The sequence below is a fragment of the Heterocephalus glaber genome, unplaced genomic scaffold (genome assembly GCF_053883595.1).
Source record: "Heterocephalus glaber isolate CG9 unplaced genomic scaffold, H.glaber_assembly_v1.0 deba00001118, whole genome shotgun sequence".
NCBI lineage: Eukaryota > Metazoa > Chordata > Mammalia > Rodentia > Bathyergidae > Heterocephalus > Heterocephalus glaber.
The window spans coordinates 3,417,088-3,444,785 of record NW_028258196.1 but is presented as its reverse complement, the minus strand read 5'-3'; the positions used below and the strand labels follow the sequence as shown (position 1 = coordinate 3,444,785).

The 27,698-nt window shown below is 38.2% G+C and overlaps 1 long non-coding RNA gene across 5 annotated transcripts in view; it reads right to left on the bottom strand.

Annotated features, from left to right (window-relative positions):
* The window catches only part of LOC147828378 (uncharacterized), a 105,172-nt gene that overhangs the window by 2,026 nt on the left and 75,448 nt on the right, over positions 1-27,698 (bottom strand). For 2 of the 5 annotated variants that reach the window (XR_015450920.1, XR_015450921.1), the window contains exon 5: positions 26,152-27,519. This is a non-coding gene — a long non-coding RNA (uncharacterized LOC147828378). Of the gene's footprint in view, positions 1-18; positions 27,520-27,698 lie in introns of those variants that run through there. The other 3 variants (XR_015450918.1, XR_015450919.1, XR_015450922.1) reach the window with 2 other exon arrangements.

The following is a 27,698-nucleotide window of genomic DNA, read 5'->3' as shown; positions in this document are numbered from 1 at the left end:
TGAACCAAAACAAAAAATTACAGTGATAATGAAAGGAAGCTACAATGCCTTTGATGCTCTATCTCATAAAAGCCAGATCAAGAGGTGCTAGAAAGGGATCTGTAGGCACTGATTTAAATGATTGGTAAATATTGCTGAGATAAATAGGAAAATTTAAATTGGTTCCACCCCTGGCAGTGAAGGCAGCTTACTCTACTGGGAGCAAAATAAACACTCTGGTACCACACACTGACCTCTGTTGAGAATTTTTGTGATGCCGAGGCATAGACACTCTCAACTCAAAATGAGCTATCCTAGTAAGATGACATTTTGAAGCTGAATAAGACATGAGTCTGATTACAAAGAAACAATGCTGTGCTTGATCATCTAAATTTAGTATATCTCTCTGAAAGCTGGTTTCAAAAGTCACAAAATAAAACTGAAGCAAGAATAGTGAATACATTTGGGAGGTCTGATTTTTTTTAAGTTCTTTATAGATTCTAGATAGTAGAACTTTGTCTGAGGAACAACAGGTGAAAATTTTTTCACACATTGTGGTTGTCTCTTCACACTGTTGGTGGTTTCTCTTGCTGTGCACAAGCTTTTGAATGAGAAGAGATCCCACTTGTTGATTGTTTGTGCTAGTTCAAGAGGAACTGAGATTTTGTTCATAAAGTCTCTTGCTACACCAATGTCTTCAAAAGTTCTACCTAACCTCCATTCCAGCTGGTTCAGTGTTTCTGTTTTAATATTAAGATCTTTAAACTATTTCAATTTTAGTTTAGTGCATGGTGAGAGATACAGGTCTAGTTTTAATCTTTGGCAAGTTGAAACCCAATTTTTCAAGCACCATTTATTAAAGAGGCTATCTTTCCTCCAGTGAGGGTGTTTGCTCTTTTGTCAAAGATGAAGTACGTGAATCTGTCTGGAGTTGTTTCTGCAACTTCTAATCTGTTCCACTGGACCTCAGGTCTGTTTCTTTGTCAGTATCTTGTTGTTTTTATCACAGTAGCTTTTTAGTATAGTTTTAAGTTGGCGGTGGTGATACCCCCTGCCATGTCTCTGTTGCCTAGTATTGCTTTAGCTATTCTAGGTCTCTTCTTGTTCCAAATGAATTTCTGGATTGTTTTCTCCACGTCCGTGAAGTATGCTGCAGGAATTTCAATTGGGATTGTTTTGAATCTATATAACAGTTTTGGAAGTATTGCTCCCTACTCAGGAGCAAGGGATGTCTTTCCATTTTCTGATATCCTCTTTTTTTTTCTTAAGTTTCTTTTATTGATACATTTTAGGTACACAATATGTTTACATTTATCATTGGGTGTTTATATCTGTACATAATGTATCTTAGTTCTTATTTTTCCCAATTACCTGTGTGCCCCCTCCACTCTTCCCTATTTACATAGACATCATTTCCATTTTTTTCTTTTCTCATAATTTTTCCCTTCCCTTCTTTCCTTTCCCCTTCCCCTCCCTTCACTCCTACCTCTTTGGACCTTTATTACTATTTCAAATTATCAATTATTCATTTTAATCATTTTAACACTTATTTACGCTTTCAGTTTCTCACACTGGAGAAACTATTTGGTATTTACACATGTGTGTCCTATTTATTTCACTGAAGAGCATGGCCTCGATGTGCATCCATTTAGTTATAAATAACTCTAGTTTCTCATTCTTTATGTCTGAGTAGTACTCCATTTTACAAAAAAACACATCTTCTTTATCCAGTTTCCAGTGGATGGGCACTTGCACTGTTTCCATGTTTTAGCTATCACAAACTGTGCTGCTATAAACATGAGTGCACATATATCGCTGTGGTATGATTCTTTTAATTCTTTGGGGAAGATACCAAGCAGGAGAATAACTGGGTCAAATGGGACCTCTAGTCCTAATTCTTTGAGGTATCTCCACACTGATTTCCGTAGTGGTTGCACCAGTCTGTACTCCCACCAACAATGGAGAAAGGTTTCTTTCTCTCCACACTCCCACCAGCATTTGTTATTGGTTGATTTCATGATAGCAGAAATTCTTTATGGGGTGAGATGGAATCTCAGTGTTGTTTTCATCTGCATCTCTTGAATGACCAGTGATGTTGAACATTTTTTCATATATTTGTTTGCTGCTTTTACTTCTTTGTCTGAGAAATGTCTGTTCATTTCAGATGCCCACTTTTGAATTGGGTCTTTGAATTTGGGGGGTCTGAGTTTTGTCAATTCCTTATATATTCTAGATAGTAAATCTTTGTCTGAGGTACAGCTGCTAAAAATTGTTTCCCATATTGTAGGCTGTCTCTTAGCTCTGTTGGTGGGTTCTCTTGCAGTGCAAAAGCTTTTTAATAAGATGAGATCCCAGGTGTTGATTCCTTGTTGTAGCTCCCGTGCTACTGAGGTTTTGTTCATGAAGTCTTTTCCTATGCCAATGTCTTCAAGAGTTCTACCTAACTTATCTTCCAGCAAGTTTAGTTTTTCTGTCTTAATATTTAGACCTTTAAGTCACTTCGATCTTAGTTTAGTGCATGGTGATAGGTGTGGGTCTAGTTTTAATCTTTGGCAGGTTGAAATCCAGTTTTTCCAGCACCATTTATTAAATAGGCTATCTTTCTTCCAATGATGGTGGTTGGCTTCTTTGTCAAAGATGAGGTGGCTGAGTATGTCTGGAGTTTTTTCTGCATCTTCTAATCTATTCCACTGATCCTCCGGTCTGTTTCTTTGCCAGTATCATGCTGTATTTTTTTATCAGAGAAGCTTTGTAGAATAGTTTCAAGTTGGGGATTGTGATACCCCCAGCCATGTCTCTGTTGCCTAAAATTGCTTTAGCTATTCTAGGTATCTTCTGGTTCCAAATGAATTTTTGAATTGTTTTCTCTAGTTCTGTTAAGTATATTGTTGGAATTTCAATCAGCATTGCATTAAATCTATTTAGCAGTTTTGGAAATATGGCCATTTACACTATATTGGTTCTTCCGACCCAGGAGCAAGGAATGTCTTTCCATTTTCTTATATCCTCCTTGATCTCCTTTTTCAGAGTGCTGTAGTTTTCAGTGTAGAGGTCTTTTGCTTCCTTTGTTAGGTTGATTCCTAGATATTTCATTTTTTTGGATGCTATTGTAAAAGGAATTGTTTCCCTAATTTCTGTCTCAATGGGTCTGCTATTTGTGTATAAGAAGGCTATTGTTTTTTGAGTGTTGACCTTATATCCAGCTACTCTACTGAATCTGTCAATTAGGTCTAGAAGACTTTTGACCGAGTTTTTAAGGTCTTCTATGTAAAGTACCATATCATCAGCAAATAATGACAGTTTCACTTCTTCCTGTCCTATCTTTATTCCTTTTATTTCTTTCTCTTTTCTAATTGCCGTAGCTAATGTTTCCAGAACTATATGGAACCGGAGTGGTGATAGTGGGCATCCTTGTCTTGTTCCTGATTTTAGCATGAAAGTTTTCAGTTTTTGACCATTTAGCGTGATGTTGGCTGTTGGTTTTTCATAGATAGCCTTAATCAAGTTGAGATAAAGACCTTCTATTCCAATTTTCTGTAGCATTTATATCATGAATGGGTGTTGCATTTTGTCAAATGCTTTTTCTGCATCTATTGAGATGATCATATGATTTTTGTCCTTGACTCTGTTAATATAGTGTGTCACATTTATTGATTTATGGATGCTGAACCATCCTTGCATCCCTAGGATAAATCCGACTTGGTCAGGGTGTATGATCTTCTTGATGACCCCCTGTATTCTGTTTGCCAGTATCTTGTTGAGGATTTTTGCATCTATGTTCATTAGGGAGATTGGCCTGTAGTTCTCATTTTGGGTTGGGTCTTTCCCTGGTTTTGGGATCAAAGTAACTCTTGCTTCCAGGAATGAATTTGGAAGTATTGCTTCCCTTCCAATTTCCTTGATGAGTTTAAAGAGTAATAACAATAGTTCTTCTTTAAGTGTCTTGTAGAATTCAGCAGTGAAGCCATCAGGACCCGGGATTTTCTTAGTTGGTAAGTTTTTAATTGTGTTTTCAATTTCATTGATTGATATTAGGTTGTTTATAATTTTTAGGTCATCTTTGTTAAACTTTGGTAATTAATACTTATCTAGGAATCTGTCCATTTCTTCTGTTTTCCATCTTTTTGGCATTAGGATCTCAAAGTAGGTATTGATGATCCTCTGGATTTCTGCTGGGTTCATTGTCATTTCACCCTTTTCATTCCTAATTGCATGGATTTGGGCCTTTTCTTTGCTTTTTTGATAAGGTTGGCTAAGGGTTTGTCAATTTTGTTTATTCATTTGAAGAACCAACTCTTGGCTTCATTGATTTTTTTTTTATCATTCTCTTAGTCTCCATTGCATTGATTTCTGCTCTGATCATAATTTCCTCCCTTGTAAGAGCTTTGGGTTTGTCCTGCTCTTCTTTTTCTAGAAGGTTGAGGCTCAGCATCAGGTTGTTTAATTGGGCTCTGTTAAATCAGACCTCACAAATTTAAAGACCCAATCCAAAAATGGGCATCTGAAATGAACAGACATTTCTTTGACAATGAAGTAGAAATAGCAAATAAACATATGAAAAAATGTTCAACATCACTGGTCATTTGAGAGATGCAAATGAAAACAATGCTGAGATTCCACCTCACCCCAGAAAGAATGACTGCTATCATGAAATCAACCAATAACAAATGTTGGCGGGGCTGTGGGGAAAGAGGAACACTGCTCCACTGCAGTTTGGAGTGTAGACTGGTGCAACCACTGTGGAAATCAGTATGGAGATACCTCAAAGAAATAGGACTGGAGCTCCCATTTGACCCAGCTATTTCCCTGCTGGGTATCTTCCCCAAAAAATTGAAAGAGTCATACCATAGTGATATATGTGTACCCATGTTCATAGCAGCACACTTTGTAATACCTAAAACTTGGAAACAGCTGAATTGCCCATCAACTGTAGACTTGATAAAGAAAACGTGGGCTGTTAAATAAAATGGAGTACTACTCAGCCATAAAAAATGAGAAATTAGATATATTTATAGCTAAATGGATACACATTGAGGCGATACTCTTAAGTGAAATAAATAGGACACACGTGTAAATACTGAACAGTTTCTATAGTGTAAGAAACTCAATGTGTAAATAGGGAATAAAGGTATAATACATAATGTGAAATAGAAAGAAAAGGAGAAGGGGAAGTGGGAGGGGTAGGGGAAAGGAAAGAAGGGAATGGAGTTAATATGGAGAAAATGAAAAACTGGAAACAAATTCTTTGTAAATAGGGAGGGATAGAGGGGTTGAAGGGAGGGCAGGGGAAGGGGACAAATAACAACCAAGAGAGATTAAGGAAAGGTGCAAATTTCCAATGATGAATGTCATTATATTGTATACCTGAAATGTACCAATAAAATTTATTTTAAAAAATAGTAAATAAAGACATGATTTTCTATTTTTTCATGATTTTTTTTTGTGGTACTGGGTATCAAACTCAGGACCTTGTGTTTATGAGGCAGGCATGGTTCCACTTAGATAAATCCCAGGCCCTCAGGACTTTTGACTTTGATTCAACTACCAAAAATAATTAAGTAGATATATTAAGATTGCATTTGGTTGAAAATGACAGAAACCTCAAAGTATCAATGGTTTGAATGAGAATCAGTTTTATTTCTTTCTCATTTAACAGTCAGGGTGGGTCACCTTGGACTGACCTGGCAGACCTGCCACTATCACAGATCCACCTTCTCCAGCTCTCTTTTCCAGCACTCTCAGCATGTGACTTCTGCGTCATGACCCAATATGGCTGCAGAGCTGCAGCACACATGTCCACTGCAGAGCCTTTCTCAAAATAGACACTGACCTAAAGTTCACACACTTTTCTACTTGCATCCCATTGGCCCCGGTGCACACGGCTTGGTCCACCTGTGTGCCTCAGTCATGAAGGACCCATGTGCAATGTAGAAATAACCACAGAAGAGCTGTTCTCAGCATAATTGAAGACTATAGGGCTCAGTTTAATTAACTTATTCATTTGTTCATATATTCAATAGAGACACAATTATGGTCATTACATGCCAGGCTTTGTATTAGATTCTGGAAATAAGAAAGACAACACATAAATAAACAAATCTTCTTCAACACAGTATGAAAGGATTTTCATAGATTTAAAAAAGAATCTAACTTTGTTGAGTTGCAAGGGAGAGCTTTTAAGGAAATTTTTACAGAGAAAATGCCAAGTTAGCTAAGTATTTTAAAAAATAAAGGATTGACAAAGCCATAGGCAGGGAAGACCTTGGCACAGGGAAAAGGTAAGAGTGGTTGAGGAGTGTTGGAAGTGGAGGAGACGTCCCAGGCAGGAGGATGAACAGATGCAAATTAGGACAAAATACGGGAAAGGATGGCTTGCTAAGGATGCTCAGCATTTCCTTAGGACTTGGAATGGGGACAAGAGATGCACGAGGCAAGCCAGAAGGAATGGTAGAAGATGATGTGAAAATGAAGGCAAAGACCCCAGGTGAAGACCTTTGTGGACAAGTTGGAAACTTGCATATCATTCTAGATGTAGTGGGAACCACAGGAAGGTCTAGAAATGAGAGGATCACAATGAGACTGTGCTTTGAAAATTAATCTAGAGGCCATGTGGAAATTTGGAAGGCAGACGGAAGATAGGCATGATTGAAAGCAGGAAAACTGTTCATTTTTCAAGCTTCAATTCTGTGCCAGGCACTCTGTAAAGTGTAAAGACAGCAAGTAGTGTTGGTACAGCAGACACAGAAATACTCAAGGACCACAGAAGAGGAAGAGACAAATACCAGTGTTAACAGTAACCTGCAACATGCGTGAATGTAGGTGGAGGATGATCTGGGAAGACAGTAAAGAAAGAGCCTGAGTCTACAGTAATCTGACCAAAAAACTGCAGAGGAAAGCTAACTTTGGTTAGGGAAAGCTAAATAGAAGTTTGACAGAGGGTCAAGGGTTGCAAAGGGCATTCTTGGCAGAGTATACAATACAGATGAATAAAGAGAAGCATGAAGAGAAGCTGTGTATTTGAGATTCTTGATGCAAGTGGGGGTGGTGAAGAACTAGCTCCAGATGAGGCCAGAGACCCTTGAGGAGTCTCATGACTAGGCCTAGTAAGAAGTGCCCACCCATGTCTTACCTGTAGGAGGAGATGGGAGACTGATTTAAAGAGGGCAGGAAGGGAAATCGCCAAGCTGCTGATCTTTTTTGCTCTTTTTGACCCACCCCATACACTTCTCTCTGCTTTATTGTTTGGGAGGCTCTGTATTATGGATTGCATCAGTAAGTACTCTGGCCTTCTAGTTTCCAGCTGGGTGGAGTAATTAGGGAAAAGTAGAAGATTAATGGGGAAGAGGATATGAGTGAGGGAGGTCAGTCGGGTATCTATCCTTCCAGTTGCCTGCTTGTGGAGGCAAGCATGGGCTGGCTTCCTACTTCTCTTGGGTGGTGCTGGCCCCACAGAGCTCTTACATGTTTCTCTTTCCCACACTGTCTCTTTCTCATGTTCTCTTGGTTCCCAGAACCACTCCGTGCCCTTCCCATGTAGGCACTACAGAGGTAACAGAAGCCCAGTAACTACAGCATGTTATACTATTGATTCTGGTTTCCCTACACCACGCTCTGTGTAAATAGTCTCTTTATTAAATTCTTATTAGGCAAAAAGTGTGCCAACTGTTTGCTGCCAGAATCCTGACTAATGTAATCATTAAACACCATACTCCCTTTAACCTCGTTTCTTTACAACCCTTGCAGCTTTAATGTATAAGCTAGAGCAGCCAATATTCCAGAAAGAAGAAATACATTTCCAAGATGGTTCACAGCACTCACAACTCTTATTTGAAATGTCAAAGATGATAATCTAGTGTGTTCAGAAGAATTCAGATTTTTAAAACTTAAATTCTTGCTACCAACAAGTTCCAAAGTTAATTGAAGAGATAAACTGGTACACACACTATTAATAGTCAAACCCACCAGATTAATCTTGGGATACTTTCTGGGCATGGCAGAGTTTAAACAAATAGTCCAGACTAATAAAATCCAACATGTCCAATTCCAAATTCCAGGGAGAATCCATTGTTTATCTTGAATCTAGGGTTCAGTTCTAATCTAGTTGGTGTGGGTCATTGTACAAATATGGCTGCCTGAGATTCACCACTCTATTGGGGAAAGGAAGTTCCTAGAGAATGGGTGCTGGTGCAGCATAAAACAACATTTCAGAAAGCATCTCTTGCAGTAGATACAAGTAGGTTCTCTTACCATAAGGTTGTCTAGCATTATGCTTTTTCTTTTTTGAAGAGAAGGAATATGCAATAGCATATTTACAAGTTGATTGTATTTATTTTATTTTAGTTCTCATCAAATTAGACATTCCTTAGTCCCACAGCAACTTTGAGGGGGAAGGGTTATTGTTACACCTGCCACACAGCTGGGTCCAAAGACTGCCTACATGCTCCCAGAGTGCTCTGGGGTTAGTTTCCATGCCAACCAATCCAGGAGTGTTTTTACTCTATTCACTGGATCAGGGACAGATACTAACAGAATAGGCATATATGATGAAGAATAAAAGACAAGCTGAATGACTGTACACAATTTTTTATAGCATTGGAGTCCCAAATTATTCCTTATGATAGTTCCCTTTAGAATACAAGATAATAGGAAACAGATTACAATGTCTTTCCTGCTAAGTGTTCAGAGCTCTTTAAAAAATGCTATCACATTATCCTCACAGCATCACTGTAAAATTTTTTTTTAAAGCCTTAATTTGCAGGTTGGGAAACTAAGGCACAGAATGATAAAATGGTTATCTATGCAGAGGATGAAGCATTGCTAGCATTAAGACAGGGTTCAGGAATCCTGCCTTTAAAATCTGCATTTTTCAAAACACTTTTTACTGTCACTCTCTGCATTAAGCTCCATATCAAATCAATTCAATGCAATTTTGATTACATATCATTCTCATTACACTTATGTTAACTGCATAAACAGCAAAGATAGTGAGGAAAGTTACTGGGGAGAAAAATTGAATGAATTATTGAAGAAAAAGGCAAGTGAATAGGATTGTGACACAGAAGAGCAAGTATATATGCTTAATTCATGTTAAAATATTTCAACTAAATTCTTTGTCAATGAAAAGAAATACCTACTCACCTTCAGACTAATACAAGTTTAGTCTACTGGAATGAAGCATCTTTGTGATATAACAATATAATCTCAGTGTGGATAAGGTTAATAGATAGTGAGAGGGGAACATAGGAAGATGCATTCAAAAGAAAATGAGCTAAAAATGTCAGTTCTCTCCCCACCTTTGGCCTCAACATCCTCAGGCAGAGGCCTGGATCGCACCCTGGGAACAGACCAAAGTACACCTCGGTGAGGTGGAGGCTAAGGTACATTAAACCCTCTCAGAATGCTGGTTTCATTGTTTAAAGGTCATTGAATTCATCTCACCTCATTACTTCACATGAACAAAACAAACAAACAAAAAATACTACCTTGTTACCCTTGACAGTGACTATAGAATTTCCCAGATGTAATTTTATGTCCCTATTTGTCCAAAGCAAAACCAATCACTTCAAAAGTCAACAGCCAGTGACACCCTAATGCCAGGGGCTTTCTTAATCCAGAACATGGCATACTCAGAATCCTCATTCTGAAATTGGATTTAGAGGAGTGTTGATCTCTTCCCTGACATACACTCATTTCACTGTATGTTGTCTGTTGTCTGTTGGCCTGGGGGAAATGCTCTGTTAAATTCTACATTCTCTCCTCACAGAGCCTGTGGGGTCAGAATTAATAGGTTCAGATCATAATCATGGTAAGCATCTGCTCACAAGTAACACTTCTAAAGCTGGCTGTAGGCAGAGTTCTTTTCCTCTCTGACTTTCAATATTCTCATCTATAAACATGAATATTAACAAAATCACCCTCTTAAGGGTATTGCGGAGATTAAATGAAATGATCCACATAAGGTTTTAGTCCACTGACTAGAACACAATAGACACTCAAATACTGTAAGCTATTTACTAAAATAACTCCCTAGAAATCTATCTCAATGTGGGAACTAGGCCTCTGCCCATCAGCCAGGCCTCTTGTGTCACTCAGAGAGAGCAAACACAGAGCAGGAAAAGGAAAAACTAAAACTAGACACTGGTCAGGGTTTGCAAATGGTGAATCAGGAGGATCCTCTTAAATCATTTCCAGAAGCATGTATCAAGGGTGTCCCTGGAAAAAATAGAGGAGAGGTACACAAATGTGTCTTTGAGGGTCTGTGAGAAGGGACACAGGCATGTGAAGTATATTTATGAAAATTAAATTTTGGAAGTCTATTTAAATGAAAGGTTTGCATTGAAAACTAGTCTTTTTCCCCCAGCTAATTAGAGTGGCGAGTCAATTATCCCTTAACAAAGGTAGAGTGTTGCTTTTATAAGGTGGGATAATTAGGAGACTGGAAACCATTCAAAACACGAGCAGTAAATCTATTCCATGTCCAGACGTCAAGCAGAGCTAACTCATTTGAGATGGGGAAAAGTAGATTCTATAAGAGAATTCAACAGACATAAGTAACGTGCTTAAAGGACTGGTGAATATATTCTCAAAGAAAGATTTATTCTTTGGTACTTTCAGTATATTGCTTGGAACAAGAATAATCTCTTCAGCATGTCCCTCATTCACACTGCTTTTCCTTTTTAACATGCTGATCTTTATTGGCTACACAAAGATATTTCAGATCTGCCATAAACACAGATACTCCCATGCCATAGAATGATAAACTAGCTGTTAAAAAGAGCTTAGAAACCAGACAGTGTTCCTACATATCTACCCCAAGTTATTTTCTGTGGCTTAACATATTTTCAATAGCAGTTCAACCACATGCTTAACTCTAACATAGAAATCCTTTCACCAGCTATGGAAAAAAAATAATCAAAGAGACTATTGCTTCTGTGGAAGTCCTTGTACATGACTCCAGGGGATTTATCCTTTCCCTCATTCCAACGTGCTTTATAAGGTTGTCCCAACCTGGCTGCACTAAACCCCAAAACATATAATTCTGTGAGCACCAGAGTTGGCTAGATTGAAAGAGTCTCAAGAGTTTCTGAGGAACAAGAAAGAATGCTTTAAACCCCTGAGGCCATTAATTATCTGGGCAGAACCCCTAACTGAGGAGAGCATTTCCCTCTGTGGATTGCATCATCCAAGGCCCCTTCAAAGGACCTTTCCAAAAGCTGACAGACTTCATCCTGTAGACTCTGAACATCCTCTGCCCTTCCACCTGCAGCATCCAGCATCCGATCAAGGAGACAGGAGGGCAAAATGCCCAGTGCCCACAGAAAACAGGGAGCATTACTTTTGACTTAACCCTGTTGCTGCCTTAGGATGTAATTAGGAGTTTAAGTGGAAGGCAGAAGGAACTGGATTCAACTACTGGCTCCATCACTCACTACCTCCAAGACCATGGGCAAATTATTTACCATTTTAGCCTCAGTTCCTTATCTACCTCTTGAGAAAAATAATACATTAACCTGTTTGAGCTTGGGGAAAATTAAATGAGACAATTTATGTAAGAATTCAATCAGCACAGTAAGTAGTGGATAAACATTGCTGTTGTCATAGGCAGTAGACTTTGAATATTCAACCTGCCTGTCTCTTTCCTGACCAGGCCTTCATTCACTAATGGTTACTGTTTCAGCTCAGGCTTTAGAAAACCATCCAAATAGCCTCAACAGCTACTTGTGTCAGAGCTACAGATGAAAGCTATATGCAGATATTCAAATTGGAGAAAATTGTATACAGGTACCCAAATCCGAGGAAACTAAAGCAGAGAAACACCTCTCCTTTCAGTGTTAGATTATTTCTTTCCCTAATACTTATTCCACAAGAGTGTGGGGTTCATCATATATGCATCCAATTGAAAAATCAACAAGAAATCAGTGATTTTTATAAGAAGATATACAAACTGCCAATTAATACATTTAAAGATTTAATCTTACTAATGATAATATGAATTCAAATAAACTCAATGATATGCAAAGTAAACATTGTAAAATTACAATATTTAAGACAATCATAAATAGCAGGATAAAGATATCCAGTGAAAATATAAATTTCTAAAGTATTTTATTAACATATTTCAAGAATCTGTCCACAATTGACATCAGCAAGATAACCAACTAAAATCTCTTAGCATACCCTGACCCCCACCACAAAACCCTCTAAAACTATAAACAACTGCTTTTAGACCAAAATAATTATAGGAGAGCATGGGAGAAGAGGATAACTGCAGCAGAAATTCTGCAGCCCACAGGAACTCAGAATACTTCATATGACAGGGAAGGAAACATCTTGTCTCCATCACCCATAACCCCATTTAGAATATTCTTTGAACCATGGAGAATTTCCCCCTGCTGAGGAAAAGTAAGCAAGAAAACCCTAGCAGGCCCCATCACCACAGCAGACACATACAGCCTTTGCTACCAGAGACTCTTACAGGTTTTTATGGGCTCTGAGCTTGCTTGAGGGTGTGTTCCAGCATCCACACACACTACTTTAAGTACACATCTCTGGTATGGGTTAAGGTCAAAATGGTCAAAAATAATGAAACTACAATAAGTTAAGAAATGCATAATATGAAAAGATGTAAATGATAACATCAAAAATATACATGGGGGGATAAAACTCTAGAGTTTCATATACGACTGAAGTTATTATCTAATTAAAATGGTATATTATAACCATAAGATGTTTGACTAAGTCTCATACTAACCACAGATACATAAACAATGAAGACAAAGGAAACAAAGCTGAGTACTATAGCAAATTATCAAATCACAAAGGTAATCAAGACAGGAAGAAAAGAACAAAGGAACTACAAAACAACCAGAAGACAAATAACAAGTTGGCAGTGGTAAGTTTTACCTATCAAAAATAACCTTTAATATAAGCAAATTAAGCATTCCAATCAAAAAACATAAAATAGATGAATGGTTTAAAAAATAAGAACCAGCAATATGCTGTCAACAAAAGACTCAATTAAGCTTCTAGGATACACATAAGCTGAAGGTGAAGAGATGGAAGAAGATGTCCCAGGTTAATGGTAACCAAAAGAGAATACAGGTGGCTACATTTACATCTGACAAAATAGTCTTCAAATCAAAAACTCTCACAGGATACAAAAAAAGATAATTATTTAATGGTAAAGGAGACAATTCATCAAGAGAACATAACAATAGTAAATATATCTTCACTTAACATTGAACCTTTCAAAGACATAAAGCAAATAGTAATGGGCATAAAGGGAGAAATAGATAACTGTACAATAATAGTAAAAGGTTTCAGTAGTCCACTTCCAAACTGGACAGATTAATCAGAAGATAAATTAATAAGGAAATACTGGACTCCAACTGCATTTTTGAACAAATAGACCAAACATACATATGGGAGTTTCCATTCAACAACAGAATATACATTTTTCTCTGCCTGCAAGATCAATATTTAAAAATCAATAGCTTTTCTATACATCAGTAGTGAACTACCTGAGAAAGAAATCAGGAAAACAAATCCATTCACAATAGCTTCTCTCCAAAATTTAGGAATAAATCTAACCAAGAAGGTAAAAGGCTTCTACAATGAAAATTACAGAATAGTGAAGAAAGAAATTTAAGCACACATTAGAAACCCTTCCATGCTGGAGTATTGGGAGGACTAATATTATTTAAATGGCCATATTAACCCAAAAAGAGAACTACAGGCCAATCTCCCTAATAAACATAGATGCAAAAATCCTCAACAAGATACTGACAAACAGAATACAGAGGGTCATCAAGAAGATCATACACCCTGACCAAGTCGGATTTATCCTAGGGATGCAAGGATGGTTCAACATTCGTAAAACAATAAATGTAATACACCATATTAACAGAGTCAAGGACAAAAACCATATGATCATCTCGATAGATGCAGAAAAGGCATTTGACAAAATCCAACACCCATTCATGATATAAATGCTACAGGAAATTGGAATAGAAGGTCTTTATCTCAACCTGATTAAGGTTATTTATGAAAAACCAACAGCCAACATCACGCTAAATGGTCAAAAACTGAAAACTTTCATGCTAAAATCAGGAACAAGACAAGGATGCCCACTATCACCACTCCTGTTCAATATAGTTCTGGGAACATTAGTGACAGCAATTAGAAAAGAGAAAGAAATAAAAGAAATAAAGATAGGAAAGGAAGAAGTTAAACTGTCACTATTTGCTCATGATATGATACTTTACATAGAAGACCCTAAAAACTCAGTCAAAAGTCTTCTAGACCTAATTGACAGATTCTGTAGAGTAGCTGGACATAAGGTCAACACTCAAAAAACAATAGCTTTCTTATACACAAATAGGAGACTCACTGAGAGAGAAATTAGGGAAACAATTCCTTTTACAATAGCATCCAAAAAATGAAGTATCTAAGAATCAACCTAACAAAGGAAGCAAAAGACCTGTACACTGAAAACTACAGCACACTGAAAAACGAGATAGAGGAGGACATAAGAAAATGGAAAGACATTCCTTGTTCCTGGGTAGAAAGAACCAATATAGTGAAAATGGCCATACTTCCAAAACTGCTATATAGATTGAGTGAAATCCCAAGTGAAAACCACAGAGACATGGCTGGGTGTATCACAATCCTCAACTTGAAACTATACTACAAAGCTACTGTGATAAAAACAGCATGGTACAGGTAGAGAAACAGACCTGAGGATCAGTGGAATAGATTGGAAAATGCAGAAACAACTCCAGACATACTCAGTCATGTCATCTTTGATAAAGGAGCCAACCACCCTCATTGGAGGAAAGAGCCTATTTAATAAATGGTGTTGAAAAAACTGGATTTCAACTTGGCATAAATTAAAACTAGACCCATACCTATCACCATGCACAAAACTAAGATTAAAGTGGATTAAAGATCTAAATACTAAAACGGAAACATTAAATTTGCTGGAAGATAACTTAGGTAGAACTCTTGAAGATATTGGGATAGGAAAAGACTTTATGAACAAAACCTCAGTACCACGGAAACTAGCACAAAGAATCAGCAACTCCGATCTCATCTTATGAAAAATTTTCTGGAGCTTGCAACCAAGACAGAGTAGGAGGAAACCCCAGGCATGCCCACCAGTCACCAGCTTAGTGGAGTGGGGCTGAGCAGGGCTGAGTAGGGATGAGCGGTTGCAGCCTGACTGGGACCTGCTTCCTCTGGCTTGCTCCACAAGCTTGCTACCAAGACAGGCTTGTGACCAAGACAGGGTGAGGAGGAACCCCCCAGGCATGCCCACCAGCCACCAGCTTGACTGAGTGGGTGCCTCCAACAACAGACTCCCCACCCTTCCTCTGGCCTTCTGGTTGTGCAGCTACTTGGCTCCACACTGCAGAGGCACAGGGGGACATAAAAGCCATTGTCCTGAGCTACAGAAGTGAACAACACAGAGAGGGCCTCTCTCAGGCTCCATGATGAAAACAAACCCACTGGAAAAGTGAAGAAAATCTCTGCAGTAGAGGCACACCAGACCACCATGCTTGGTAAGTTAAAGGGATCATCAGCTCCCATCGGAACCTGGACTTTCTTAAAGGGAAAGGCACCTGAAACCGGCAATAGAACCTTGCAGAGTGCAACCCTGCAGGAAGACAGGGAGCTCAACTTGGGACTCACAGCCAGAAATCTGCCTGAATCTCATGGGTCTGGGACTAGCTCACTGACACTTATTGACTTATAACTACACACAGCTGCCCACATTGTCTATTGTGACAGCAGAGACATACCCTGAAGAAGGCCCTTCATTTTTAAAGGTGATAGATTAATAACTACCACAAATTGTCATTCACTAAGATATATTTGATGCTATAGTGTTGCTGATTGTATCACTTGGGCTAAGGTGTTGTGATTGATCTAATCAGTTGTCCTTCTGGGTATAATGAAAATGAGACAGCCTCAGAGCCATTAGAGACTCAAAACCTAAAGACCAGCTATATCTGGAAGACACCTCTGAGAAGCAATCATTCCATAAGGGTTCTAAATACATCCACAAAGATACTTAAAATAAGCAACTTCAAAATATCAAGTCAGAAACTAAACCAAGGACAGTACCAAAAAAAAATGAGAAGGTTTTTGAGCAAGTCACAAACTCAGAGTTCCACCACATAAAAGGCAAATTCTGGGGGAGATGGGGTGGAAAAGTCTGATAATCAACCACCTGGACACTGAACTGATAGCACAGGAAGTAACAAAACAGATGAATGAGGATCTAGAAAAATTCAAAACAGAAATAATCTCCCAGATAACTACAGAGATGGTGAGCAGAGTGAAAGACATGATTAGAGGCTCTAAAACAGAAACTGATAAAAAAAAATAGATGAGCTCAGAAACATGCTGGAAGCCATGAATGCCCAGCATAAGAAGGAAAGGGAAACCATGATCACCCAACATAAGAAAGAAATGGAATCCATGAAACAGATTCCAACAGATATTCAGGAGATTGAAAACTCCACTGAGTGCATGCAGAGCAGATTAAGGGAATCTGAAGATAGAATATCAGATATAGAAGACAGGATTGCGGTGAAGGATCATGAAAAGAGAGATCTCTTCAAAATAGTAAGGGACAGTGAGAAATCAATTCAACAGCTGCTACATGATGCAAAGAAGAATAACATAAGACTGATAGGAGTCCATGAAAAAACAGGAGAAAGTACAATTGACATAAAAAACTGTTCACAGAAATAATAGTAGAAAATGTCCCAGACAGAGGTGGAGAATTGGACATACAGATAAGTGAGGCATATAGAACTCCAACTAGCCACAATAAAAAAAAAATCTACACCTAGACATGTAATAGTCAAGATCCCAGAAACCCAGTGGAAGAACAAAATCCTACAGGCAGTTAGAGAAAAGAAACAAATCACCCATAAAGGAAAGCCCATCAGAATCATGGCAGACTTCTCAACACAAACCCTCAACTCAAGGAGAGCCTGGACTCAAGTATTTATAGCCCTAAAAGAAGATAACATCCAACCTAGACTGCTGTATCCGGCAAAATTATCTTTCAAAATTGATGGGGAAATTAGATACTTCCATGTCAAAGAACACCTGAGAAATTTCATGAACACCAAACCAGCACTCCAAACAATTCTAAGCAATACCCCAGAAAAAGGCAATGAAGGTCACAACTCCATGTGGCTTAACAGAGGGAAGCCCCCAGGCAAGGTAAGACACTAAAGGGAAAGGGGGGAAAAGAAATAAGAGCCAACAACAGTAAAATATCACAACAAGGATGAGACAATATCTACCAATTATAACTATCAATGTTCATGGCCTCAATTCACCAATCAAAAGAAGTAGACTGACAGAATGAATTAAGAAGCAAAATCCAGCAATAGCTTGTATACAAGAAACACACCTAACTCAAAAGGAAATTCATAGACTGAAAGTAAAAGGATGGAAAATGGCTCTCCACGCAACAGGAGCCCAGAAAAAAGCAGGGGTAGCAATCTTATTTGCAGACAAAGTAGATTTCAAACCAAAACTAATTAAGAGAGACAAAGATGGTCACTACATTCTTGTGAAGTGAACAATCCAAGAGGAAGAGATGACAATCCTAAATATATATGCACCAAATATGAAGGCCCCCAACTATACAAAACAAATATTAATGGACATGAAAAACTAAATAAACACTAATACAATTGTAGTGGGGGACTTCAATACTCCACTATCACAAATAGACAGATCATCTAGACAAAAAATTAACAACAAAATTCAAAAACTGAACCAAGCTAATGAACAAATGAACTTAATAGATATTTACAGAGTGTTCCACGCCAGAAAAATCAGAATACACATTCTTTTCAGCTGCATACAGGTCATTCTCCAAAATAAACCACATGCTAGCTCATAGGACATGTCTAAGTCAATGTAAAAGAATTGAAATTACCCCCTGTATATTATCAGACCATACTGCAATAAAATTGGAGATCAATAACATGAGAAACTGCAAAACTCCCACAAACACCTGGAAATTGAATAACACCCTTCTGAACAACCAATGGGTGACAGAGGCAATTAAAGAAGAAATTAGACAGTTTCTATAAGTAAATGATAATCCCAGTACAACATACAGGAATCTATGGGACACAGTGAAAGCAGTGCTACACAGGAAATTCATAGCAGGGAATGCTCATATTAAGAAAACAGAGAGAACTAAGATAAATAACCTAACAAAGAACCTCAAACTCCTAGAAAAAGAAGAGAATAACAAACCCAAAGATCGCACAAGAGAGGAAATTATAAAGATCAGAGCAGAAATCAATCCAATGGAGACTAAGAGAATGATACAAAAAATTAATGAATCAAAGAGTTGGTTTTTTAAAAGAATAAATAAAATTGATGAACATTGAGCAAACCTTATCAAAAAAAGGAAAGAAAAGGCTCAAATTGAAGCAGTTAAGAAAGAAAAAGGGGAAGTCACAACAGATCCAGCAGAAATCCAGAGGATCATCAATACCTACTTAGAGAACCTGTACTCTAAAATGGAAAACACAGAAGAAATGGGCAGATTCCTAGATACATATGAATTGCCCAAGTTAAATGAAGAAGATATAGAAATTCTAAAAGCCCCAATTACAAAGAGTGAACTTGAAAATGTAATAAAATATTTACCAACAAAGAAAAGCCCAGGTCCTGATGGCTTCACTTCTGAATTCTACAAGATATTTAAAGAAGAACTAACACCATTACTCTTTAAACTCATCAAGGAAATTGAAAGGGAAGCAATACTTCCAAATTCATTACTGGAAGCAAGTGTTACTTTGATTCCAAAACCAGAGAAAGTCCCAACCCAAAATGAGAACTACAGGCCAATCTCCCTAATGAACATAGATGCAAAAATCCTCAACAAGATACTGGCAAACAGAATACAGAGGGTCATCAAGAAGATCATACATCCTGACCAAGTTGGATTTTTCCCAAGGATGGTTTAATATTCGTAAATCAATAAATGTAATACACCATATTAACAGAGTCAAGGACAAAAACCATATGATCACTTCGATAGATGCAGAAAAGGCATGTGACAAAACCCAGCACCCATTCATGATATAAATGCTACAGAAAATTGGAATAGAAGGTCTTTATCTCAACCTGATTAAGGCTATCTATGAAAAACCAACAGTCAACATCATACTAAATGGTCAAAAACTGAAAACTTTCATGCTAAAATCAGGAACAAGACAAGGATGCCCACTATCACCACTCCGGTTCCATATATTTCTGGAAACATTAGAGACAGCAATTAGAAAAGAGAAAAAAATAAAAGGAATAAAGATAGAAAAGGAAGAAGTTAAACTGTCATTATTTGCTGATAATATGATACTCTACAAAGAAGGCCCAAAAAACTGCGCCAAAAGGCTTCTAGACTTAATTGACAAATTCAGTAGAGTAGCTGGACACAAGTTCAACACTCAAAAACAATAGCCTTCTTGTACACAAATAACACAATCACTGAGAGAGAAATTAGGGAAACAATTCCTTTTACAAGAGCATCCAAAAACATGAAATATCTAGGAATCAGTCTAACAAAGGAAGCAAAAGACCTCTACACTGAAAACTACAGCACTCTGAAAAAAGAGATCAAAGAGGGTATAAGAAAATGGAAAGACATCCCTTGCTCCTGGGTAGGAAGAACCAATATAGTGAAAACAGCAATACTTCTAAAACTACTATATAGATTTAATTCAATGCCAATTGGAATTTCAACAATATACTTCACAGAACTAGAGAAAACAATTCAAAAATTCATTTGGAACCAAAAAAGACCTAGAATAGCTAAAGCAATTCTGGGCAACAGAGACATGGCTGGAGGTATCACAATTCTTAACTTGAAGCTATACCACAAAGCTACTGTGATAAAAACAGCATGGTACTGGCAAAGAAACAGACTGGAGGATCAGTGGAATAGATTAGAAGATGCAGAAAAAACTCCAGACATACTCAGCTATGTCATCTCTGATAAAGGAGCCAACCACCCTCATCGGAGGAAAGATAGCCTATATAATAAACGGTGTTGGAAAAACTGGATTTCAACTTGGCAAAGATTAAAACTAGAATCATACCTATCACCATGCACAAAACTAAGATCAAAGTGGATTAAAGATCTATATATTAACATGGAAACCCTAAGCTTGCTGGAAGATAAATTAGGTAGAACTCTTGAAGACATTGGCATAGGAAAAGACTTTATGAACATAACCTCAGTAGCATGCAAACTAGCACAAAGAATCAACAATTGGGATCTCATTAAAAACTTCTGCACTGCAAGAGAAACTACCAACAGAGCTAAGAGACAACCTACAATGTGAGAAAAAAATTTTATCAGCTGTTCCTCAGACAAAGGTCTACTATCTAGATATATAAAGAACTAAAAAAATCAGACCCCCCAAATATAAAGACCCAATTCAAAAATGGCATCTGACATGAGCAGACATTTCTCAGACAAAGAAGTAAAAGCAGCCAATAAACATATGAAAAAATGTTCAACCTCTCTGGTCATTTGAAAGATCCGGAAGAAAACAATGCTGAGATTCCACCTCACCCCAGAAAGAATGCCTGCTATCAAGAAATCAACCAGTAACAAATGCTGGCGGGGCTGTGGGGAGAAACGAATCATTCTTCATTGTTGGCGGAAGTGCAGACTGGTGCAACCACTGGGGAAATCAGTATGGAGATACCTCAGACAACTAGGATTGGAAGTCCTATTTGAACCAGGTATTCCTCTGCTGGGTACCTTCCCAAAAGAATTAAAAGAATCATACCACAGTGATATATGCTCACCCATATTTATAGTGGCACAATTTGTAATAGCTAAAACTTCGAAACAGCTCAAGTGCCCATCACCTGGAGACTGCATAAAGAAGATGTAGTTTTTCTATAAAATGAAGTACTACTCAGTCATAAAGAATGAAAAACTAGAGACATTTATAGCTAAGTGGATGCACATTGAGGCCATACTCTTAAGTGAAATAAATAGGACACACATGTATAAATTCCGAATAGTTTCTCCGGTGTGAAAAACTAAAAGTGTAAATAAGTATCAAAATGTATAATTGATATTGTGAAATAGGATGAAAAGGTCTAAAGGAGTAGGGGAAGTGGGAGGGGTAGGGAAAGAAAAGAAGGGAAAAGAAAAAATATGAGAAAAGGAAAAAAATGTAAACAAAGTCTTTGTAAATAGGGAAGGGTGGAGGGGATGAAGGTAGGGCAGGGGAATGGGGAAAAATAAGAACCAAGATACATCATGTACAGGTACAAGATCCCAATGATGAATGTAACTATATTGTATACCTAAAATGTACCGATAAACTTAATGAAAAAAAAAAAGAATCTGTTAGATAACACAGTAAGGCATTCTGAATCTGGACAGTTGTGGACTTTGAAGACAACCCCCAACACATCTTTCACCCGATTCTGTGCCCACCCCAGAAAGGTGCACATATGTGACCTGAATTGAGGTAGCAGCTTTCCTGGTTACAGCTAACATAGAGATCCCAAGAGAAGTGTGGCGGCTGGAGTGTAATCAGAGGCGTCTATCTGCTGCCAGCTGCAGTGACTCTGCTTAAGTCTTGAGCAAGGTCATTATTCTCATTCTGCACTGCACAAGTGCACAGCAGGCCCATCAGACTGCTCATTAGTATTCTGCACGTTCCATCAGCTAAATTTACCATTTCATTTAGAATGCTCCTGATTGCATATTTTTTATATTTCCAGTCTCCTCTGAGACATGGAAGCCACTGTTAGTGATGTGACAGGCAGTCGAGCACACATGGACACATTCGTCATCAAACTAAGGGGGAAAGTTATTAAAATACTTGGCTGCCAACCATGAATTTGGTTAGAATCATTTCAGTTATAGGTATACTTTTAAATGGAGATGAAAATAAATCAATGAAGGAAGATTTATGGAAAGAGAAAAAATCACTTTGATAAGTTAGAATTTACTAAAAAGTCTTTGTCACTTTGTCTTGCCTCTGCATTTGTGTCCATACGAAAGTAAATGAACACAAATATGTAAAGGCTACAAAATCTCTCATTTGGCCATGGAAATTGATCTAACCCAAGGCACATTCAGCATCACATATCATTCAAACCTGAGAAATTTTGTGTTTTAAAGTATGTATCTTTAAAAGATAATTAAATTTAATTATGTTTTCTCAATATTTCTTAGATGCTATGGACCAGATGACTTTGAAATACTACCTCAAAAAGAAATAAATGAAGAACATTGTTATATGGGCTGTGAAAGAGATGTACAATTTGTATTTGCATTAGCCAAGCTACTAAAACATGGAAATTTATGAATTTTGCCCCCCAGAAAAACCTCATTAAGATCCTTGAAGAAATGGAAGCCTCATGAGCAGTAATCAAAGCATATGAAGCCTCCTGAGCAGTTAACACAGCCCACTTCATCAGACTATTCCACTGGGAATAGAGCTGTCCACGGACGTGCTTCTTGCTGAATATATTACAAATTGAAACTCGGCTGCAGAAGTGACTAAGCTGGAAAGCTCGAACAGTGGAATGTGTCTGTGAAACTCTTTCCTGGGAACATATTGGCCTTTTGTCATTGTCAAATCCCCAGGAAGCATAAACAAACAAAAGTCCGATTGATGTGCCTGGTCAGGCTAAATCTACAGATAGAGTTCCAGACAGATAGGTGGAGTAAGGCCCCACTCCCAGAGGCCTGGTGGCTGTGCTGTAGGGACCTTCCCCAGGAGTCAGTGTGATTAGAACCTCAGTCTGTGCACGTGTCAGCTTGTAGTAAGCATTCCTTGCCTGTTCCCATAAGAAAAATTGCTCACACATAAGCCTAAATGTTATTAGCTTGAGTCAGGAACACTCAGGAAAGAGTGCACTAAAAGCATTCTGATTTCCAAGGATTCCTATGGGACCATGTCTTAATTTCTCAAGGCTGCAGTAATGAAGTACCTTAAACCAAGGGGATTAAATGAACAAAAACATATTGTCTCATGATTCTGGAGGCTACAAGTCTAAAATCAAGGTGTTGGCACAGCCAGATTCCTGCTAAAATCTATAGGGGAGCATCCTTGTTGCCTCTGCTTGTCTTCTAGTTTCTAGTATTTACCAGCAATGCTTGGCATTCCTTGGCTTAAAGATGCAGTTAGCAATTTAGTGAGACCTTCTCTCAAAATAAAAAGTAAAAAAGGGCTAGGGATGTAGTTCAATGCAAAGGTTATTGGTTCAATCTCCAGTACCAAAAAACAAACAAACAAACAAATAAAATGCACCACTCTAATCTCTGCCTCAGTTGTCACATGGTTGTCTTATCTGTGTCTCATGTGGTATTATCCTTTTATGAGGCCACCCTAATGAAATCATCTTAATTTGTAACATGTGCTGTGACCAAATTCCCAAGTGAGGTCATATTCACGGACACTAGGGTGAGGACTTGAACATATCTTTTGGGTTCACTGTTTAATCCAAAATAGACCACTTTGACCTTGGCAGGAGAAGGCTGAGAGAATGCAGGCAGATGAACAGGATGTAAACTAAGAATTCATTTCAGAAGAGGAAGGAAGAGCTTGTCAGCAGATGAATGCAGCCAGTAGATATGGATTGATGAAACTAAGGCAGTAAGGGAAATAAAAACTAAGGTTACATTAGACTTAACCACAGGAAGTTATGGTGAGGTTAAAGGAACTACTACCTATGCAGTGCAAAGGGCTAAGGTCACCTCACAGTAAATGAAGACCATGAGCACAGGCAAATTTCTCAGGATCTTTAGCTGAGACAAGAGACAAGGCAGCAATAGCAAGAACACTGTGACTCAAACAGGATAACCAGTCTCAAGAGTCAGAAAGTACCTAGTATTTAATGGTGTTTCTCCACATGAATGGCCCGAGTTCATGTTTCTGCCATAGCTGTGAACACTGCACACAGGAACCTCCAAATCAATAGTAAAGATGACACTCAGTAGTGTGTTGCTCCTATTTCTCAACATGTTACTCCCTGCACGTCATGAGACAGGCAGGGTATTTGAAGAGATGGTTTGAAGCAGAAGGGGCTTGTGAAATATGGTGCACTGAAGAGGGTGCTTCCATATATGAAACATCATCCTAACCTCCTCTTGGCAGGTGGGTGTGCTAAGTCTGTGATACGTTCCCAACAAGAAGCCAGTCAAGTCTTCCAGGATCTGTAAGTCACCTACCTCCATCTCTTCCCCACTGCATGGGTTAGAGTTCCCCAGAGAAACAGAAGCAAGAGAGTGTACAGTCCGGTGTCCCCTAGTGACAGGGATACATCCTGAGAACTGTGCTGTTGGGTGATTTCATCACTGTGCAAACGACAGAGTGTATTTACTAGACAGTACTGGTCAATGACTCCGCATGGCTTCTTGATGGAATCAAGACTGTAAGTATGAGAGGTATGAGGCTTTGGCAGCACAACATGGCCTACTGTTTCATGTTCAACTTTTAATAAGTAGAAGTACATTTAAAAACAAAAAGTATATAGCACAGTAAGTATATAAACCAGCAACATAGTTGTCTATTATCATTAAGTATTGTGTACTGTATGTAATGTGCTGTTGTTTTATATGACATGCAGCTCAATAGTTTGTTTACACTAGCATTGTGACAAACACCTGAGTATGCATTGTTCTAGGATGTCATTAGGTCCAGGGTGGCAAACCTACAGCACATGTGCCGCAGCCAGCTGTTTGTTATCATTGAAAGCTCTGAAAGTTTCTCCATCACTGCACTAGGTGGTAGGGACTTTTCAGATTCATTATAATCTTAGGAGACATGTAATTCATTGTTGACCAAAATGTCATTATCAGTCTTTATCTTTTTGTCTGATACAGATAAAGAGTTTTACTTTAACAAATTCTTTCACATGATAGTGGGGGAATTTGTCTGGATAAGCTGAAAACTCAGGCAGAAGTCTAATAGTTTGAGTTTGTTTTGAGGAGAAGAATTTCTTCTCTGGGAAATCTTAGTTTTTGAGCTTAAGACTTTCAACTCATTGGATGAGGCGTCTTTCACAATTGCTGAAGGTATACCTTTGCTTAAAATTCCGTGATTATAAGCCAGTCACAATAGTGTCTCCTATAATCCTAGCTCTCTGGGAAGCTGAAGCAAGAGGATCACAAGTTCAAGCCCAGCCTGGGCAGCTTAGCAGCTTAGTGAGACACTGTCTCAAAACAAAATTGTAAAAGGCCTGAGGTTGTAGCTCACTGTGAAGGCCCTGGGCTCAACCCTCAACACCACCCCCACACCCAACCCCACCCCCACATACTCAATTAACTATACATGTTAACCACATCTACAAAGACTTTCACAGCAACAACTGAGTTAATGTTTGACTAAATAAGGGTACGCAGCCAGCTATAACCCTGACACACAAAACTGGCCATCACCCTGTCCTCCCCCAGTGACCTCTGAGAATGTTACCAGGTGTGGTCTCAGCAATCAAATGCATGTCTGCAGTTGAGGACATAGGCATGGGCTTAGTTATTTAAAACATACTATTTTCTTAGGCAAATTATGTGGTAAATGAAGTTAATAGCCACACATAAAGCTATTTAAGATAACTGGCTCAGAATCACAGATAATCACCTTCTTTCTAACAGTAAAAATTTGCCTAATATACTTTGCCCATTCATGTTATAAAGATAAAATGGTATTTTATATTCACGGTGTAAAGAAACCAGGCCCTGCCCGTGGCAATTACCTCATTATCTTCTAGTAACACTATCTATTGCTATCTGGAGGTGTCCTTAACCTCCTTTCTCCTTAGAGGAGAATTATACAAGATAAATCTGTTTTTTCTCACTATTCAATAGAGCATTTAATTATCAAAGGAACAAAAGCATCTTGTTATAATGTGGTTGTGTAGCAGGGACTCCAGGGGAATTATGACAGATGGCATGAGTATAATTTCCTGAAGGAAAAGGAATCAACAAACTAGGCCACAGAAGATGACAGCTTTAGAATCCTAACATGTTTATTCTATATTCCTATCACAAAAGACTATTGAGGTAACATACAATAGGAAAACCATACAAACAAAGCACAAGTGGTTTTCATATAGACATACGGAGCATTTGAAAGTGTCAGCAAAGGTGCTTACCTGGGAATACAAAATACTGTTAATAGCCTTTAAGGTTTCAGTCCAGGTCACATCTCAAGATGTTAGGGAACTGCAAGGCACACACACACCAGCAAACCTCTCCAAACTCCTGCAATTAAATGGGGTTTAGAATCCTGCTTTCCCTAATCACATTCCTTCCACTTAGAGATGATTTTATTACAGCTTCTCTAATGGTTTTTTTTAAATTGAAATTGCTGGCAGCATAAAGATAGGGAACTCACAGTTGCAAATACATTGGTGTCATTTATGACTCTTCCTTCAAGAGAAAACCAGCTTGCCTTCATATAAAACCTAGATGGGTTTGTTCAGTGACTAAAACAATGCAGCCAGCCATTTAAGATGAGCGATAGAAGAAATCCTGGAGCCACCTCTCTTGTTTACATTTCCCAGCTCCAACCTATGATATGATTAAAAGATGTCACTCAATTACATTTCAATTTTTCTGCCAGCTGCATTCATTATAAAATTTCAAACATGTTCGGGAAAGGATAATTTATTGAATAGATAGATGTTGAATTTTCTGTTAGAAATTGAGAAATATTCAGAAGCACATTTTATTTTTTTCTGAGGTCATTTATTTCAGGATATTGTGCTTTTGACAAAAGCAGTGTGTTTAGTCTTTACATGTATTGTATAAAGTATAGTAATCTCCTAACAGTGATTTAAATGCTTTTTATTACTAGGTCCTACCAAGAAAAAAAATGTGGGTTATATTAATGAAGGTGATTATTTTTATTACATAAATATTGTATGATATCTTCTTTTCATTTCTTTCCCTGACAATTTATTACCATGGGCTCTTATTAATTCCATGCTTAATATAAATTAAATGTGAGATTTTGACTGTATGTGGTTTTCAGGGCCTTGAGGGCATAGAAGCTCTTCTCTGAGATGACAATTGCTTAACTTCTCCTAGGATTAATTTGTCTAACCACAGTTTCCGCTCTCCCAGCAAGGGATGATTGGGAAACATAGCAGCAGCCTTCAGGTATGAGAACTCCTAAGTGCCTGCCTGTGCACTTTGTGAGTACTCAAAGACAGGAGTCACCCTGTGACATTGTATAAGGGGCTCATGACATTGAACACAGCCAAGCTCTTGTCCAAAGCTGATGCACTTGCCTGGGGACTTCATTACTTGCTGGCACCTCTGTGTGAGGCCAAGTAGGGCAAGGAAACTCACAAAACCCCATGGTTACCACTTGTTAGTGTCGCACACAAAACATAGCCGTGGCAGCTGACACCAGTTCTGCTGTCCTCGGGGACCTGGGGACTTGGGCCCAAGCTCCTCATCTTTGTTATTGTCACAACCTTGAAAGAACTAACTGCAGTTATTTTTCTATGTTTCTCCTGTAAGAAAAAGGATAAACAAAGTTAGAAACACTTCAATGAACAGGGTACAATTAAGAACAATGAAAATGGCAGAGGGATAGGGTAAAGGCAGATAACCTTTAGCGGGTTAGAGACAGCCTCACAATGACTTATGAGGTCCCGCAGACCTCACAATGACTTATGAAGGTGAAGAACGT